The 20,630-nt window shown below is 31.9% G+C and overlaps 1 long non-coding RNA gene across 1 annotated transcript in view; it reads right to left on the reverse strand.

Moving 5' to 3' along the window:
* LOC115290468 overlaps positions 1-15,041 on the reverse strand; it is a 66,118-nt gene extending 51,077 nt beyond the window's left edge. The window contains exons 1-2 of the long non-coding RNA XR_003908118.1: positions 15,012-15,041; positions 14,491-14,583 (exon numbers count right to left, since the gene is read on the reverse strand). This is a non-coding gene — a long non-coding RNA (uncharacterized LOC115290468). The remainder of the gene's footprint in view (positions 1-14,490; positions 14,584-15,011) is intronic.
* Positions 15,042-20,630: the final 5,589 nt, after the last annotated feature.

Consider the following 20,630-nt stretch of genomic DNA (forward strand, 5'->3'; position numbering starts at 1 on the left):
AATAACTATTTCTAACATTCACAGAGAAGAAAGAAATTCTTATCTATTTTGAGACATGCTGGTATACTTAAAGCATCAAGGTTATAAAGTCAAATTAAAACAACAACAACAACAACACTGTACAGTGGTAATGAGGATACAGCTCTTCACCTGTTGTTTAAGAATAAAAGGTGATATGAAAAGAATGAACCTATACACTAACACATTAATAAATATATTTGTATGTATTAATGTGGATTTTCAAAGGGTTATTTTAGACTTTTTTCATTTATGTTTTTAAACAAGAGAATTAGAGATTATGCAATAAGTATGTGTTCACATATAATGAAGTGAGTTCATCACATCAGGATTTTCAAGGCTAAATCCCATACTTAAGGAATACCATTCCACTTTAATCTATTTGAAATTTTGAATGAAAATATATAAATCAATCTGCTCATTGTGAGGGATGAATAATATATCTTTTGAATGTCACTTCTTAGCAGCATGAGAACAATATTTCACATTCTGCAGTCATAACATACCTTGATGATATCTATGCCATCCTCTCTGACATTGTGGGAATGCACATTTGGAGGCATGCTGACTAAAAAGCTAGCATGAATAAACACAGTCAAGCCAGACTTCAGAAAATATGTCAGAAAAACTACCTGAAATTTTGGCATACAATTATTTAGTTGACATATCTAAAGGTCAAGTCAAATTTGATGAATGCATTAAAGAAACAAATACAGCAAGAGAAAACTACTTAGTGATTTTTTTAATTTAAATTATTAGAAGCAGATAATATATCAAGTATATTTCTCGATAAGATGTAAATTATAAAACTTATTTAATTAACATTTTCTGTAATTAACACTTTCTAAGATTAGAAATAGAAACATAAAAAGTTTAGCAGTATATTTAGGAGACAAATGGCCTGAATTTCAGGAAAATGCTCATACCATTAATGTGAATACAATGGGAATAAGGTAATTGTTAAAAAGGCTCATTTTATAATTATTTGTACATCCTGCAATGTTCATCTTTATACTCTTAATCATATTGGAGACATGTATGTAACATCATATTAGGTAGGCATTTTTGAATCCAGTAAATTTTTATGAAATATAACAAACAATGTTATAATTTTAAAGGTCAAAATCTAAAAACATCCTATTTATATATATATACATATTTTTGTTACAAATTCACTACTTCCCTTCTAGCTCATTTATATATTAAAATTAATAGTCATGCTTACATGCTAATAACTGTATAATTGAATCTGGCATTTAGGCTAAATTTGCTGATAAAATTTACAATTTCATTATATATTCAGATTATTTTATTCAAAATGGCATATCTGTCATACATTTGAGCTAAAAAAATTAGCAAAATAATAATCAGTGAATCTACCTTGTCTCATTTTAGAGTATGATACGTATATGCTTCAATCATGTTTGACCATAAGAAATATAATAAATACATGCACATGTACATCTTAATAAAATATACATTGATCTATAATAGACAATATTTCTGTATATGTTATGTATTGTATTACCATCACTACTTGTTAAGTAACTGCCCCTTACTGTATACATGATGATATAAAGTACTCCAATTGCAGAATGTAGTAAATGACTAGCATTAATCTATATCTAATTGTACCTATCATCTATTATGACTTAACCAGAGTTTAAATAATGGGGAAAAGAGAGGCAAACATGCTCCCAAATTATTAACTATCTAAAAACACTCAATTCCCATTCAATGTAACAAAATTATTTGATAGAGTTGGTTGTAAATTTTATTGACTAATCTAAGAAAGATGTGGGGTTGAGAAGTTTCACAAGCAAGTACATACTTGCCCAGAATAGAGAATAATAATAAGGAACTGAAAAGTGTTCAGTATAATTGGATCTTAAAATGTTACACAATTAAGACATGAGGCTAAAGAAAGAAATAAGGGCCTGATAAAGAAGGATTTAGAAGTTTGATAGTTACTTGGTGTACAATGGTCATTTAAAATTATTTAATTTTAAGTAAAAAAAATAATAAAATGTGATTTCAACTTTTGAATTATTACAATTATGAAAATGATTCACATGAGAGGAAATGAACTTGAGTGTGTATAAGATGAATAGTAGAAGAGATTAGAAGAGCTTGGAGATATTCAAGAAAAAAATTTAAATGATAACACTTTAGATCTAAGCAATGAGTAATTTTCATAAAAATAATGAAGTGAAAATATTCCACTCATTATTAATAACTTTTCTCTCTTCTATCTTTCAATATCTCTTCTAATTTTTAGCCTAATTTGGACAAATGGGCATTTCTTTCAGTTACATACATATAAATTCCTTTTTATATATGTATATATGACTATTAGTATTCTCTATAAAAACTCATTATCTCTTATTTCAAGAAGCTGTCTCTTGTTGGCTAATAACATAGATATTGTATATGATCATTATCATAATACTTGTTGCTCAATCATCCAGCATATTTAGATGATACCATTCTATTTCAATTTTTACAATACTGTTATTTTGTCACACTTCATTTAAAAACTTGATTAAATTTGAACATTTAAGTTTCAAAAATAATTATTTTCATTTTTATGGGAAAAGGGATAGCTAAACTTCCTCATCTAAAGAAGATTTCCAAGCCATTAGGTTGCATAAATAACTATTCAGACCCCTTGTAATTAAAGAAAGCCATTACTGTAACTCAAAATGAACTAGTAATTTGGTATATTCTGTGTGTTGTTTTGAAGATTCAATTAATGATATAAGATGTTATGTGAATGAAAAGCAAAAGCAAATATAACCTGACCATATATTTTAGCCTTTTGCTTGTTTGTTACTTTTAAAAATATGGTCAGGGCACCTGAGTGGCTCAGTTGGTTAAGTGACTTCAGCTCTGACTTCAGCTCAGGTCATGACCTCTCAGTTCCTGAGGTTAAGCCCCACACTGGTCTCTGTGCTAACAGCTCAGAGCCTGGAGTCTGCTTTGGATTCCTAGTCCCCCTGTCTCCCCTGCTTGTGTTTTCTCTCCTCTCTCTCTCTCTCTCTCACACACACACAAATAATAAACATTAAAAAAAGGATATTGTCGTATTATAATTCAAAATATTTCTGAGAGGTCAAACGTTATTATAGATTAAATAGCTCATGCAAACTATAATGAATATCATCATAGTCCAAAAAATATCTTCGTTATTACATTCTTGTAAAAAGCAAGCACTTTAATTTGCCAAATTTTCATTGTTCATATAATTCCTTCTCATGGCCTTAAACTCAAAACTGAACTAAACAAACAATTTTGTTGAAAGTTCATCCTGTAATGTCGCAACAGGAGTTACAAAAGCAAGTAATTAAGACATAGAATAGAGGTTATTTTTTATTTTGTTATTTAAGTTGAAGAAACTTTGTGGTGATTTAGTCATTTTCTCTCTCTTTTTTTTTCATTTCTGTAAAGGGGAAACAAATGACTCTGTTACTCTATATCACACAGGCAGTTTGTGTGATACTTATGATTAGGATCCTGGTCTTCCGGTGTTATTAAATACTTTGTTTCATTAGAGATGCTGAGAAAAAATGTTTCTTCCTAGTTTACTCTGGGGAATAAAATTAGGAATTCCCTGAGCTTGAACAGATAGGTTAACAAGGCATAAAGAAATAGAAAGCCACGTTTGGTAAACAAGATTAAGTAAACAAGGCAAAGGCCCCTAGCATAGGACAAAGGTATAGGAATAGAAAAGCCTCAGGATGAAAGAATCAAAAATGAAGTAAATAAGATTAGGTATTCAGGGCAGTAATCCTCCCCCCCCCCCATTTAGTACAAGAGCAGAAAGCTGCTTTCACAGAAAGGACCAAACTAGGTAAAGAGGTAAACAGGGCTATCAGCCCCCAGAGGGGAGCTAATTAGCAAGAAAAGGTGCCTTACTGACCCTAAGGGAGCTGCTCTGTCTTTCTTGTCCTCTGGGCCAGTTGAGGTAAACAGAGGCGGCTCCTCCCGCCTGCCGTGCACAATTATCCGTGGAGGACCAGGGCTTTGTTTTTTACTGACCCAAACCCTTAACCCCGCTTATCTTCAGCACCTTTGAGTTAATGTTCACAGTCTCCTTGTTTCTTTGGGCACATTTGTAAGCCTTCTGACCCTAATAAAATCAGTGCGAGGACCCTTACACAGGGCTCTTGTCTCCTCCTGGATATTAGCCTCTCTCACATTTTAATACTGCATCTGCTCTCTTGCTGGACAAGAGAGAACTCGGTGGCTCAGTTGGTTGTGTCTGACTTCAACCTAGGTCATGATCTCACAGTTCCTGGGTTTGAGCCCTGAGTTGGGCTCTATTCTGACAGCTCAGATCCTGGAGCCTGCTTCTGAGTCTGTGTGTCCGCTCTCTGCCCCTCCCCTGCTCATGATCTGTCTCTCTCTCTCAAAAATAAATAAATGTTAGAGAGAGAGAGAGAGAGAGAGAGGGAGAACTCCAGACCCCAAGTCTACAACAGTTTACCAGGAAGAACACATTCTTCCAGGTTTCTCTGTATCAAACTGCTGCTATGTGGCTGAGGTAAGACTAAGTTATAAAAGAGAAATAAAATAAAATTAAGCTCTGACAGTTTCCTAGAGTTTGTTTCTATTTGAGCAGAGGAGCAAAACTGAACATTGACCCATTTCTATCATCCCCAAATTCCTCTTATAGCTCATTGCCAATCACCAGTCACTTTGTCAGGAATGTGCCAAAGACTCCAGTCATTCGTGTAGCACTGCACCATAATACATACTGTTGAAGTCATGCATTAAATCTATCTCGGAGCTCTAACCTTAAATCCATTTTGTACTTAGCTGTCTGTGAGTGACAGGGCTAATTGGTTCACTTTCTTGTATAAGGTTACTTTGCAGTAGACAGATGATGGATTTCTGAAACTGTCAAGCTGGGAAACTTAGTTCTTTATTTTTTACCTTCCTACAGGCCTTGAATGTATTCTCAAACATTCATATAAAGGGACATAGCCTCCTTGTATGAACATCACTACTGTGGGTGCCTCTAAAAATCTAGTTATATTCTACTTGAGAAATCCTGGATTAGAATATATCAGAATGATATAAAACTTTTGACTGTATTTTGGGTGTCAAAATAATGAGATGGACACTGAAAATAACAGTAAAACTGTTATTTGAGACTCTTTACCAGTGTACAAACCAGATTCTATTCTATTATCCACATCATGTTTACTGAATTCAGTCTATGTGAAGAGACATACTGTTAAAATCTGTTCCCTCCCTAGTTTTAATATTTGTGTTGCCACTCCATTGAAAATTTAAAGACATATAAATATCTTCAACCAACAATATATAAAGATTTATATATTAATAACATATAATATCTTCAACCAACAATAATAAGAAAAGAGTGTAAGAATTTAAAAAACTGTCTTAGTTCATTCAGCTATTATAACAAAACTGTAGAAAACAGCATAGTGGTACCTCAAAACATTAAACACTGAAATACTATATAATCCAATCATTTCACAACTGAGTATTTACCCCCAAAAAAGGAAAACACTAATTTTAAAATATATATGTACCACAGTGTTTATTGCAGCATCATTTACAATAGCCAAGATATGAAACCAACCTGAGTCCAATGAAGAGATGAATGGATAAGGTAGGTGTGTACACACATACACACACATACATAAACACACACAGAGGAATATTATGCAGTCACATCAAAGGATGAGATCTTGCTATTTGTGACAACATGAATGGACCTACAGGGTATTATCTAAATGGGGGGAGACAGAAAATAGGTGAAGGGGAGTGGGAAATGTAGGCTTCCAGTTATGAAATAAATAAATCATGGGAATCAAGAATATAGTCAATGTGGAAAATATAGTCAATGATACTGTAATTATGGTGCATGGTGATTGATTATAGCTATATTTGTGGTGAGCACAGCATCGTGTATAGAAAGGTCAGATCACTATGTTGTACACCTGATACTAATCTAACATTATGTGTCAACTATACTCAAATTAAAAGATAAATTAAAATAAGTACCTGGTGGAAAAAAAGAGAGATGTTTTACAAAAGTTGTAGACAATATTTGACAATTGATGCTTGCTTAGCTTTTGAGTGAAAAGAATTAAAATCTCAAATATTAGTTGTTTAAAAAGCAGGTGGTAAAAGTTCTAGTGATTATGAGTTCATATGAAAGACACCACTGACACTCTTTTGCAGCATTTTAGTAGCATTTAGTAGCATATAGGATGAATAGCATTCCTTAAGTCCTACTAGCAAGTGTCACACGCTTTTGGTAAAAAATAGACATCAACAGTTCTTCCAAAATCATCAGGATTATAAATTCCACAACAGCAGCTACCAAATCTAGTTTATCTAATAGCTACTAGTTGAATAGGACCAAAATCTTCATTTAACCATTTCAGTATGCTACTGAACATGCCTCTCAGTCAATAAATAACTTCTTTTTAAAAAATATGGTTATCTATGAAAGACAAGTTACTAATTACTTTCCCATTAGCAATTTCACTTAGCCATTTCTTGGGCTCCCCTTTTAGTGTATGTTCATAAAATACATTGATTGTTTTCCAAATTTGGCATATTAAGTATCCAAATGTTTATCCTTCCTATATTATACTTTTAACCTCGGAGTAAACTTCATCATCTCTTTGGTTTGAGAATTTATTGAATTAATGATAATATCTTGTCTCATCATAAACTTTCATTTGTATATATGTCCAACAGTCAGAGCACACTGGGGAAGTTATTTCTGGCTAAAATCAGTATAATCCAGTAGAATTATAGCTAAATCTAATAAATGATCTTAAATTTGCTAATAACCATATAAAAAGCTAAAAAGAAACAAGTGAAATTGATTTAGAACTATATTTTATTTAACCTTATCATCCAAAATGTTAACATTTATCACATAAGTCTATAAAAGTATTGAGTTTTTATTCTTCTTTTTTTACTGTCTTCAAAATCTATTGTGTACTGTACTTTGAATACATTTCAATTCAGACTAGTTACATTTTAAAATGCCTGATAACCAAGTGACTAGTGCTTGACATATTGGACACTACAGGTCCAGATTAATGATAAAATTCTATTTGATTGCAACATGTTAATGCCAATGTTCAAGATAATATGACCCTAAATATTATACCTTTGAAGTGGACTTCAACACTGCACGAAATTAAACAGAATACCCTGTCACCAAAGCCTAGACAGCTATTGGAGATCATTAGTAAAGTTGGAAGGATGGTAGTAGGCACAGTGAAAATAGGTTACCATCTAGTTCCCTTACATAAAATATCTCTCTAGCCTCCTCTTCTTAGAGTATTACTGATGCAATGAGAATTGTTAATGAGAGCTGATACAAACATGTCTCCCTCTTTCATTCCACAGTGCACTTTATACCTCATTCATTTCTTATTTTCTTTTTGTTGTTCTGGTCACAAGTTACCTTCTTACGAAATCCATACTTTCAATGTTCTGCTGTTTTCCATGAACATTCCCATGGAAATCAATTCATTTCTTTTTCTACTTTTGTCATACAGATTTCTGATAAACACAAACCTCTATTTCTATGGTATTAAAAAATTCTATCAAATAACTAATTGCATATATTTATGAGATATTTTATTTACCCAACTAATTTAAGAAAATATAATAACATTAACCATTTCAAATAATATAATTTTATTACAAAATAATCTATCCCAGGTGTGTGTGTGTGTGTGTGTGTGTGTGTGAAGGATATTATTTTAAAAAATACACTCAGGCCCAGATTGTTTCATAATGAATTAAAATTATGGCCTGAATTACTATAAAATTTAAACTTTAATGAAGATTTTTGCATGCAAATTGCCACTTTAATTGCAATACAGAATTCTTTCCAAATGAAAATAAAAATAAAATCATATTCTGTGGCGCTCTGGGACCAAATCTTTACAACAACTAAATGGCATAGCCATAGGCATCTGAGGTTAACTTCTTAACTCCAAAAAAGTGAAATTTTTTTCTTACCCTAGATTTAGCTTGATAATCTAAATCTTACTTTCAATTTAAGGGTAATATCAATTAGGTTATATTTTTTTCCCTTAATCCAAAGAATTAGGAATTCTGATTAAAAATATAGTATTAAAATAGGGTTACAATCAGTATTCTCCATAAAATAGCATTTCTTTTTATCTTAGATGAACAAAGTTAATTAGGTGATCCAATTATTCAGATCTGTTCAAAGTAAATTGGGTGATATAATTATTCAGATCGTTTCAAATCACAATGAACTAATATCCATCTTCAGACCAGGTAATAAAAATTTTAAAAACGATGCACTTCTAAACTCCGTTTACTTTACATACCTCCATATTTTGTACTTCTCAATATTTTAAAATATTGTTTACATGTGGTTATCCAATAACTAGAAAATGAATGAATCTCCCAAAACACATATGTATACATAAAACAGAGAAATGAATGTTCGCTGTAGCTCACTTAAGCAGTTGCATTTCTCCACCCTGCTCACCTCTAGAAAACAAGATAAATTAATCTATAATCCAGCAATCCCACTTCTGGGTATATCCAAAGGATATGATACCAGTATTTCAAAAGATATCTCCACTCCCATGTCTATTACAGCAGTATTCACAGTAGTCAAGATATGGACACAATCTAAGTGCCAATCTAAGTGTCTGTCAACTGATAAATGCTTTTTTTAAAGGCAACACACACACACACACACACACACACACACGAGGAATATTATTCAACTTTTAAAGAAAAAAATTCTGCATTTGTGACCACATGAATGAATCTGAAGGATCTCATACAAAATAAATTAAGCCAGATACATAAAGACAAATACCGCATAATCTCACTTATATGAGGTATCTAAAGTAGTCATGCTCACAGTCTTAATGACTTGAAATTAGTAAATATGTAGAAGTTGATTTGCTTTAGGAGTCTTATTGTTGTCATGTTGCCAAATGTTACAGATAGAAGGAAACTGAAGATTAAAATTGTTAAATTTTTCCTTCTATATTACGAGTAGTCCAGTAAGTTTGACAACTTATTGATTATGTTTGTAGTATTTTTACTAATATATTATATTGGAGTAAGTTTGGATTCTGCAGTATATTATCTATGAATCTTTGTAAAAAATAAGTTTACATATAGAAGCCATATGTGCCAATAATTTAGAGCAGGCTAAGGATCTAAAGATGAGTAAGATGATACTCATGGTCCACTTCTGGAGGCATGCGAAGTAAGCAGAAAACCATAATGCACTGCGAATAGTTCTAAGCTGAAGTAAATAAGGAGAACTAAAAATCTTCAACCTCTAGAAAGATAGGGAGTGGTTGGAGTCTGGAAAAAATTTCCTGAAGTTAAGATTTCTCAGCTGAAGTGGGCAAGATGTTCCAAGATCCTATAGCCAGAGAGTATGGAAGTTCTAACTAAGGTAGTTAAGGGGGTCAAAACAGTCATGGAAAGTCACTGACAACATAAGAAGATACATGTAAGTAAGAAATAAAACAATAATGAAAATGCATTGATAAAAGATCAAAAAAGAAAAAATATGTAATTTTGTTTTAATAATTATAATGTAATAAATAGACTCTTTAAATATCTTTTCTACAAAAGAATGCTAATATGTCCTTTCTTAGAGAAATATAAACTATATTATTCGTTTTAGAGTTTCAATGATCTATTTTAAGAATATTTCACCTCATTTTTCTCTACATAAATGTTCCCCAGATGCTATCCATTTTTATTCCAGTAACAGGAAGTTTCAAGAATTCCTATGTGAAAATAAGTCCTGAGTAGCTTGTCTAAATTCTTACAATAATGAAGTATAGGAAAAGTTGCTGCATGGATATACTTTTTTCTTTATTTATTTTAATAGTCAAATCTATTTTATATAGCAGTATTATTTTATTAAACTGCAAATTTAAACAATTATATATGAATACTGAAATATACTCATAAAGCAACACAGAGAGGGAGCATAATAGAGATTTTCTTCTGTATCTTTATACTAGGAATGCAGAAATAGAAAGGCATGGCTTTAAAAACTCAGAGAAACTTGATAAAACAACTTACTGTGTTTAGCTTTTTATATTTTGTAAGTTGCATTAGATGAAACAATTTATTTATATATTTGATCACATTCACATTCATCCAGAATAGAATTCAAAACCAAATCAGGCTTTTATTTATTTTTTTTTTTTAATTTTTTTATTTTTTAGTTTTCTGCTGCATCTATCAAACTAGTCAAGGATAACAAGTTTAGAATGTTTTATAGAAGTCAGTATAAACGTATCTATTAGTATCTATTATTGAAATTGTTACATGAACTTCTCATCCCATTAAAGAAACAAGTAAGGGATATCAGAGTATTATATTTGCTGCTTTTCATGGAGTGTATTTAAAATGTTGAAAAACATCAAAAAATATCTCAATCAATGCCAAGATGTAAAAACAGACTTGGGGTTGTTTTTTTAATGAGAAAAAGTGAATTTTATCAAAACATATTATTATAAAAGTAGTATTTATTGTCCCATTGCCAGTATATAAGCTTATTACCAGAAACTCAAATCTATTTATAGATATCTGCACTTATTAAAACAACGTCCTTGCAAAATAGACCATAGTTATTCTTGTTTTCCAAAAAATAAAAGGACAAACTGCTCCCCATTTAGTTTATGAAATAAAATTGTATAGGCTCTTTCTCTGTATATGTGTGTGTATGTGCATGTGTGTGTATACATATCTAACTGAAGAGTCATTTCAGCCATTTTTAAAAGATAAACAATTTACATGTTTAATGATACTATATTTTGTGGTAAAAATGTAGGAAACAAAACAAAAAAAAACTTTAAAAAGTACAGTAATCATGACGCTGGTAATAGTATCAATGTTAAATGACTTGATATTATAAGAGAAAAAATATTTGCTTAATTGGTTACTTACTATTGTGGCATCTAGATTATGGTACAATATGTTTAAAACTCATTTGTTTAAAAATATATTTTGGTAAAATGCTGACCTGCAATCCTGTTAGGTTGATTTATTTTCTATTCTGAAGCAATAGGAAGTGGACTGGTTTTAAGAGAGCCAAGGAACAATACAAACAGGATATTGGTGTGAATATGAGGCCAATTATAGTTGACTTTATGGCCTGGTCTATTTTAAAATTAAGATCTATTTTCAAATGGATATAAATAGCTCCTGTGCATTTATTTTCATGGATACTCTTAATTTCATGGGCATGCCTTAATAGTGAACTACTTTCTAACTAGAGCTTCAGGCTTATTTTGGATTGAGGATTTATTAAGTATAGATAGGTTAGTCCTTAAACACTGCATTTGGACGGATTTGTATACTTACGTGTATTAAAATATCGTTCACTAAAGGTTTTGCACTTCTTTGCTATTCTATGTATTGGAAGCCATTTTCTGAACTAAGTTGAGAAAAACTCCTTATGAAGTAAGGCAGGTTTGCAAGGCCTCCTGCCATCAGATGGCGACTGATGTCTGCCCCTCAAGCAATTATTTCTGCTTGAGCACTGACTCCCAAGGCGTCTTGTTGACTGGTATCAGGAGTGACTTGCCCCCTCATCTTAAAATATGCTAATTGTACCTTGTGAAGAAACTCATTATAGGAATTTTTTCTTTTGTGTTTATGGGAACAAATATTACATTTCCTGAGAAACCTGTTTTTCTTCTCCTCAAGAAAACAGGCTATTGACCCCTGCTTACAAAGAACTAACTTTTGCTTTTTCTATGCTTAAAACATTGCCTTGTATTCAAATGCTGAAGATACCTTCCTTCCCCATATGATAAGCATCTAAAGCAACTACAATCAATCACTATTGATAAAGATTATGCATGAGTCTTCTACCAATCTATGTTCTGGGAAATTTTTATATACCAAAGAATTTGTCATCAGAAATCATTGTCTAAGGCAAATGCTACTTCTGTGCTGGCCCCATATATTTTTTCCATAAAGATTGACTCTCTGGTCAGTGCTGAGATGCATGCCTGGTGATCAGAGAGAAATTTGAGGCTGTCTCCCTCCCTTTCATTGACACTGTCCATCCTTCAGGGAGCCCTGGACTTGCTGGACCTGGACTCCAGCATATATGGGCGAGGCATTTATTGACCTATTATGATTTATTCATGTAAATGGCATTGGTCATGGAAAATTTTTTTCTCATGTCTGCCTAATTAAATTACTGTTTTCCAGCATTTATTTATGGCTTCCATTTCTGTATAATAAAAATAATTGCTGTAATCATGTAGCATTCATTCGATTTTGTTTCTAAAAAATTGGTTAAATATAAAATAAACAAAATGAAATGAAAAATATTTTATGTATTACTCAAATAATTTTGAGACTAGATTTTTATTTGTTTTGTTTTTGGAACTCTGGAAGCATCCTCAAGTTGACTCCTATTTTTCTAAGAGGATTCAAATAATCATTGATCCCATTCTTGGTTTCTGCTATTTAGATACTACAGAATAATAATCATTTATATCTCCACCTCCATGTCTGTAAGTGTACATTTGTCTAAGATTGTTTTTGGTAAGAAATCACATATAGAGTCCTCAATCTTGTCCCCAAGTTTGCTTTTTAAGTTAACATGTTTTTTTAAGATAAAATATATTATGACATTATATTTATTAATCATATTCAAGAATACATCTTATTTTAAAATACATAATTATTATTTGACCTTAGTGACCTTTTAACTATATATCTTTGCACCAATTCAAAAACCAAGTTCTCAAAAACCAATATAATTACTTATTTGCTTTATCCAGCAAGCTGCACAATAGTGTCATATGCTTCATAGTAGCAATAGTTAGAAGTCAAGAATATTAGGTTACAAATTAAAAGGTCTCTTCATGATGATGTCAGAGAAAAGTGTGTATCACTCTTGTCTGAAAGATCAGGAATGTACAGTAGTAATAGTTTACTAAATAATTTACCACTATCTTGAAAATTAGACTAAAGCAAAACTCACAGATCATTTTATCAGAGTAAAAAGAATACATCTTGAGTTTTTATAATATTTATTGTCACCAGGGTGCATATATCAAATTTTTAAATGTTTTATATAGATAGACTATGTGCAACTGGTGAACTTAATATATTTTAATTAATACAATTAAGGTGTCTAATGTGTTAAATTTTCATTGTCTAAGTTCATAGTAATATTTATTAAAGTAAAGCTGTTAGTTACTGTAAGAAATATATGAAAATAATTCATTATTATAAAAAAGGGTAATTTAGGAAAAACTCAAGTGATTATCCTGTCCCTGATTTATAGATTATACCTCAGGGTAAAACCACATGTGATTAGGACTCTGTCTCTTTCTAAAAGTATTAAGGTAGTATAGAAATTAAGAATGCTAACATTTTGCAAGCCATCATGTATTAACAAGGAAATAATTGTCAGTGGTTTTAAATATCACTAAAAGAGAAACAACCAGACAATATGATCGAAGTAAGGGTCAAAATAATTTTTAAACAAAATTATTGCCAAAATATTAAACTTGAATTTATCTAGACTCTGGATTTAACTATTAATTTACAAGCAATTCAGGAGAAGAATATGTAAAATGACCACTGGTATGCAAACATCAAGAGCCTGACTGCCTATGTTATTAAAATAAAATTATTTCTCCCATAAACATACATTTAAAAAATATATGGGTGAGGAAATCTATACAAAATAAAGGATACTTGAGAAGCCATACAATCAATTAAAATATATAACCTTTGTCTGTTTGCCAATGACTAGATATGGAGTGATAAGAAAGTCTCTATATTAAAATTTTAGGTGTGTTAATGTCATTGGGGCAGTAGTTGAAAAAAACCTTCATTAAAAATACTTTCTGAAATATAATTACATGGGTTAAGGGGCGCCTGGGTGGCTCAGTCGGTTAAGCCTCCGACTTCGGCTCAGGTCAGATCTCACGTTCGTGGGTTCGAGCCCCGCGTCAGGCTTTGTGCTGACAGCTAGCTCAGAGCCTGTAGCCTGCTTCCGGTTCTGTGACTCCTTCTCTCTCTGCCCCCCCCTCATGCTCTGTCTCTCTCTGTATCAAAAATTAATAAAAACAAAAAAAAATTTAATTACATGGGTTAAAATTTGTTTGAAAACTATCTGGGGTGGAGAATTAATAGGCAGAGATATAGATGAAATAAAATTGTATCTTGATAATTACTGAGGCTTAAAGATTGAAATATGAAGATTCATCATGCCATTTTATTTCATATACATTTGAGATATACTATAATATAGGTAAAAAAGCATAGAGAAGCATAAATATTTCTATACCACGAATAAGAATCCATTCAATGATAAATGCGTTTTGCATTGCCTCTCTTTTCCCAGCAGTCATAAATGCATTTCTTTGTATTTTAAAGTTAAACAATATGTTAATTAAATCAAATGCAGAAACTCACAATTTAGAAAAATCTGTTAAATTGTGGATTTAGTTGGCATAAAGGCTATCCAAAATGTCAATCAAGCTTCGTTCCACTGGCCAGCTGCACTGTCTTTGGAGAAGAGAAGAAGGTGGCTGTTTGAAAAAGTTATTATATCAAATTAAAGGATACTCAATCAGATAGAACTATTTGGCTTAGGACAATCATCATTAAGATCTCTTTAACTTTTATTTTTGTGTCTATTTTCATTTTAAATCACTTGTTAAGTACAACATTTTTGTTTATAAAGATAGTTTTCTCTTTATCATGTTTCCCTCAAAGACCAATTGCTTTGACTTGTTCTAATTCACAAATAGAAAAATCACACTGTCTGTAATCATTTTTTTAAAAAATTCCAGTGTTATGCTTATTATTGGACATCATTTTCTTCAATTTTCCTGGAGATAGATATAGTAAACTAAGAAAATTACATAAGAAAATTATGATAATTTACATAAATAACATAAAATATATGTGATGGGATGTTGGGACTCATTTACCTTCAGACTATTAGAATTGTATCATTTTTTCTTTTATGGTTAAAACTCATTTCCAGATCTCTATAGAAAAAGAGAGCCAAGTATTAAATATTCTGCCTCATAATTCTAGTGAGCAATGACTTCAATCTAGTTAAGAATATTAAATTTAACTGTCTTTGAGACTACTGCAGTAATATATATGATATATTATTTGGTCACCTTAATGAACTTCTTATAATGAAATAAAAGTCACTTTAATTTATTTGCAGGACAATATTAAAGCAAGATCTATCTACATGCAATTAGGTGTACATTGAAAGTCTAAATTTTGACTCTGTCAAACAAACAAAATGAAATGGTTTTTTTTTTGTAAAACACTATTAAAGAACAGTAAAAAAATATAAAATTCACAAATCCCAACTTCACCAAATAAATAGGAGTACTGTGTTAGACAAACATGGGGAAAGTTATTATTGCATGACAATAAATGATTGATTCTCTATCTCCTAATATGCATAGACATGTGTATGCCTTAACCTATTTGATAGTTAAAATACTGGAAGCCTTTTGATTTTCAGATATTTGCTAAAATTAAATACAGAAAAGAGTTCCAATGAATGCATTAGCATTTATGAGCTTTGCAGAGTGTAAAACTATTTAAATCCCTTCCCAGAATTATGATAAGAATAAAAAATTTAAATTCTCTGCTATTATATTCTTAATTATATTTGAGTAGTATAGGGAATAAGTTTAGAGAAAATTTTAAAAGATATATGGAAGACCAGGGAATGTCTACATTTTATAAACAGAATAGCTGTGCAGATCATTTGACAACTTTCTAATTTATATAGACATATTTTTCAAAGCCTACTCTAAATACTGAAATTTAAATGTAATGTGGAATTTTAGAGATTAGAAAACATGAAAACATGAGAAACATATTATTTAATAGCATGTGTGATATAGTATTCCAAAAATGAATGTGTGTATTTAGAATACTGAGTAAAAATTTTGTTTGGTATAATGTCAATAATGGAGTTACCTTTTTAAGTATACAAAAGGAATTCTATATTCCTATTTTAGTACAATAAATGACAGGATACCTGTTCTGAAGTTTCTACCATGAACTATTTAATTTTTTATATTTATAATATAACCAAATGTGGCCATGTTAAGGGATTTCAAGAAACTGCGGCATAGAATAAAACCAGCTATTAGGTATATTCCTTTCCAAAGCAATAGTAGGTAGATCATTATAATAGTAATTACAATATAATAAACACAATAATAAAGACAAAAATATTTATTATCATAATAGTAGTATTAGTAGTATATCTCAGCTGCAACTGTTCTGTGAATTGGAAATTCATCAACCTACCTTAAACATTTAATATTTAGAAGGTAAAATTAACAGGATTCCGCAAATCAAAAATAAGATGCTATATAGTGACTTAGCACTCTGTAAATGCACTAGAGAGTGGGCTGTCATGATACCAGCATTTTGTTGTTCATGCTTTTGTGCTTTTGTTGTATAATTCCCTTTCTTGTACAATGAGAAAGATCCAAGATTTGCTTCTAAACAATAGACTGCAGTAAGTGTATGTCACTCCTGTGACTGAATTAGATACGACTTACTTTGCAGGCAGAATCACCCTAGTCTTTACCTGTATGTGTTTGGCTTAAGAAGCAAATTGCCAGGATTCCTACAACTGTAAGGAAATGAATTCTACTAACAACCTAACAGATCTGGGAAGTAGATCTTTCCTTGGTTGAACCTCTGGCTGGTGAACCAGTCTTGGAAGACCCCTGATGTCAGCCTGGTGAGACTTTAAGAAATGATCCATCCAATTCATGACTGGATTTCTGACCTATAGTAACTGCAAGGTAACAAATATGTTTTGTTTGAAGCCGTTAAAATTTTCACATTGTGTTATATAGTATGTAAAACTAATAGAGATGGTTGAAAATAAAACCAACAAATAGGTTTCCAGATTTAAAAAAAAATACCATCATTGCTTGCCTGGCAAGGAATAGGCATACCACTCAGTTATATGACCAGCAGGTCTCCCTGGGGAGATACTATACATACTCTGTGTGGGCTCTATGAACATGAATGTTCATTTAAAGGTTAGTCACTTTTTATAACTAGTGGCTAGTTTTATTTTTAAATGAATTATTCAAAATTAAAGAGAGTACACAGATAAAGATAGCGAATAAATTTTTACTTTCAAAAAAATTCTACCTGTGTAAATTGGGAAGTTAAGCCAGAGCAAAATCACTGGAACTTAAAACCAAACAATAGCAGTTCTATAGAAGTTGCAGCTTCTAAAAAGACCAGAATAAGGACAAAAGCCTAGGAGAAGGGCACGGCAGGAAGAAGGTCAACAGGAAAAATAAGGGATTTTATGAACATGAAGCAGTATTGTTCTGGCACCATTTTTCTATAGCTTGGATCTATTAAATCACTAGAAAAGGAGTAAGATAAAGATTATAAAAGCTACATTAATTTTAGGAATATAGAACATCCGCACAAAAGAACATTCTTGGTAGAAAAAAAAAAGAGAGACAAACAAAACCAGACCCTTGAATACAGAGAACAAACTGTTGGATGCCAGAGAGTAGAGGGGTGGGGAGTGGATGAAATACAAAAAGAGGCATGAACACTGAGTAACATACAGAATTGAGGGATGATTATATTTTACACCTGACACTAATAGCACACTGTATATTAATTATACTTGAAAAAATGACTTTGGAAAGTTATCGTTTCTAAGATATAACAAAATTAATTCATATATCAAGACTCACAAAAGGAGGCTGCCCCAAATCTAAACCTAAATCAGCCTGTACTTATAAAAAAGCTTTTATACACTAGGCAGTGCTAATTTATCTTACCCTAGAAAATAGGACCTACTAGCCTTTTAAGGAAATCCCTGACTTCCTAGCCATTTGTGCCCTGTTTCTGTGTCGACTCTTTAACACTCTATAAAACTTTCTCTTTCCCCAAATCTCTCATGAAGAGTGCTCCACTGCTTATGAGGCTCTGTAGTCCCTTCATCCGTGCGTCAGTTCCCTGTGAATGAAGGATACCACAATCATTGCTACATTGTTCTATTTTGTCGTTTGACAGACATGAAAGCTGAAGAAATATAATGCATCTTTGAGTTTTCATCCAATCAGTATGACTTGAACCCTAAACCTGGGCAGCAGGACCACTAGAGAAAGAGTGGGAACAGCTCTGGAGTAGAAGATCATGATCTGGAATGCTCTCAGAATCTCTGGTTATACCAGAATGACTGAGGAACTGAAACACACAGATAACCATATGGACTCCTAAAGTTTTCATATTAAGAAAATATGTATTTTTAAATGGCAAGTGGATAATAAATTCAAATCTAAATCTCTCAAGAACAATATAGTGGAATTACAGATAAATGGAATTCACCTTTTTTCTACATTTCCAAACTGAAGAATTGGCGAATACATAGTACTTTTTGCCTGAAAAATGACATTGCAGAAAAGTGTCAAAAACCAAAGAGAATCTAAAATACTAGGCTCGGTCAAAATTCTGACCTTTTTTTTTAACTAAAAGGAAAAAAGCATCAGGGTGGCTACACTGTCCCTTTTTACCTGAAAATACATTTTCTTATGTCTAAAAAGAGAAAAAAAAGTAAAAGGAGGAATCTGAATGCAAATTCATGTTCATTTTAATTTCCCAATATTTTTTATTATTACAGTCACTGACATATAATTACAGAGATACATGAGAGACTGTAATTGATCACTTTCATTTGTTAAGTCTATTAAGTCTTGATATTCTGAAGAATAAAATCCACTGTGGCTATCACTGCTTACTGGTATGATTAACTGGCATTTGCTGAGATATTTAGAAACATGATATTTTATTGACTTAGAGGTGGAAATCTTTTTGGATTTGATTATTTAGTTCTGGGTATTTCAGTACTTATTTTGTTCACGTCCATAATCGTACAACATTAACATAGAAGTGAGGTCAGAAGTGGGGTTACTTCTTAGTCTCTTAGTTTGTGCATCTCTCAGCCTCACCTCATTTGAATATCTCTGTGCTACAAGTAATTTACAGTGCCATCTCATGCAGGTACCACATTGCCTCTTGATGACTGAATAATCATCAGTCTACAGCTATAAATGCAATTAATACATGTGCATTGTTTCAATGCTTTTTGCAAATCAAATTAGTGTTAGATTAACTTATGTAGAGACCTCCATTTAGTGTATACACATTTGCTCTGTCTGGCATTTTATACCAATACCCAATGTTCCAGCAGTATACTTGGAAATCAATTTCCTTCTATTTGAGGTAACTAACTTCTTTTAAAGATGAAATGGAAAAAATAGAACATGAAGTGACAAAATATGTTTTTAAAATCGTAAATTATCTTTGGAATCTTTTGCTCCTGAGCATTTACATGATATGCTATACTTCAGATTGATATGAGACATATGCATGGTTTCACAGGGTTTGCTACGTCCTACTAATTAGCACCATAGTTTGGAGAGAAAATTAATTTACAGTCAGGATATTAAAGTAAAATGGAAGAGCATGAGGTAGGAAACGCACATATCTGACATTCAAAACTACTTTAACATTGTCAAGTACTTAGTTTGCCTTATATTTCTAAAAATTCAAATAAATAAAAAGCTTAAGTATTAAGAATACAAAACATTTCCAAGGAAGTGAGTATGTGTGTGTGTCTGTTATTCTATGTGTAATATTTTTCTGAATAATTTGGGAGTAAATTTCATACAGAACACTTTTCCCTAAATATTTCTATGTATATTTTTCCCCACACAAGAGAGTTTTCTTTTTTTTTAATGTTTATTTATTTTGAGAGAGTGAGAGACAGTGTGAGTAAAGAAGGAGCAGAGAGATAAGGAGATACATAATCTGAAGCAGACTCCAGGCTGTGAGCTGTCAGCACAGAGCCCGACGCGGGGTTCAAACTCACAAACCATGAGATCATGACCTAAGCTGGAGTCAGACACCTAACCAACTGAGCCACCCAGGTGCCCCACCAGAGAGTTTTCTTATATAACAACAGTACACTTTCGATCAGTAAACTCAACACTGATAACAGAGATGTTCTTAAGTTGTGTAGGACTCAAGGAAATTATTTCTATTTTTCCCTTTCCTATATACGTAATTTACTTTAAAGCACATTAGAAAATTTATGGGTGCATATTATGATTTTTATGATGGTTTATGATAATGGATAAAGAGTATTTTTGTTCAAAATGAATATGAAAATTCTTCATAGTATATAAGCATCATCTCTTAATCTTTTACCTTGCCCAAAGTGCCATTGGCCGCTGATTTAATATCTCCCAACAATAGTAACACTGTTATTACACACATGCATGGCCCTTTGGGATCAGCATACATGAGCCAGGAGAGATCACCTTTCCTTGCCGCTTCATAACACCACTTGCTTATTGCACGCCACATTGTCGCTCATGATGCTGCATCATACAACACACCCCCATACGTACTTGGTCTTAGTGACGTGGTCTCACCCAGATTATGTAGGCAAGTGGACACAACCTTTCGTTTTATGGTTGTAGTAAATTTGTGTTTAGAATTTTACTATGTAAACATAGAAC

The sequence above is a fragment of the Suricata suricatta genome, chromosome 4 (genome assembly GCF_006229205.1).
Source record: "Suricata suricatta isolate VVHF042 chromosome 4, meerkat_22Aug2017_6uvM2_HiC, whole genome shotgun sequence".
Lineage (NCBI taxonomy): Eukaryota > Metazoa > Chordata > Mammalia > Carnivora > Herpestidae > Suricata > Suricata suricatta.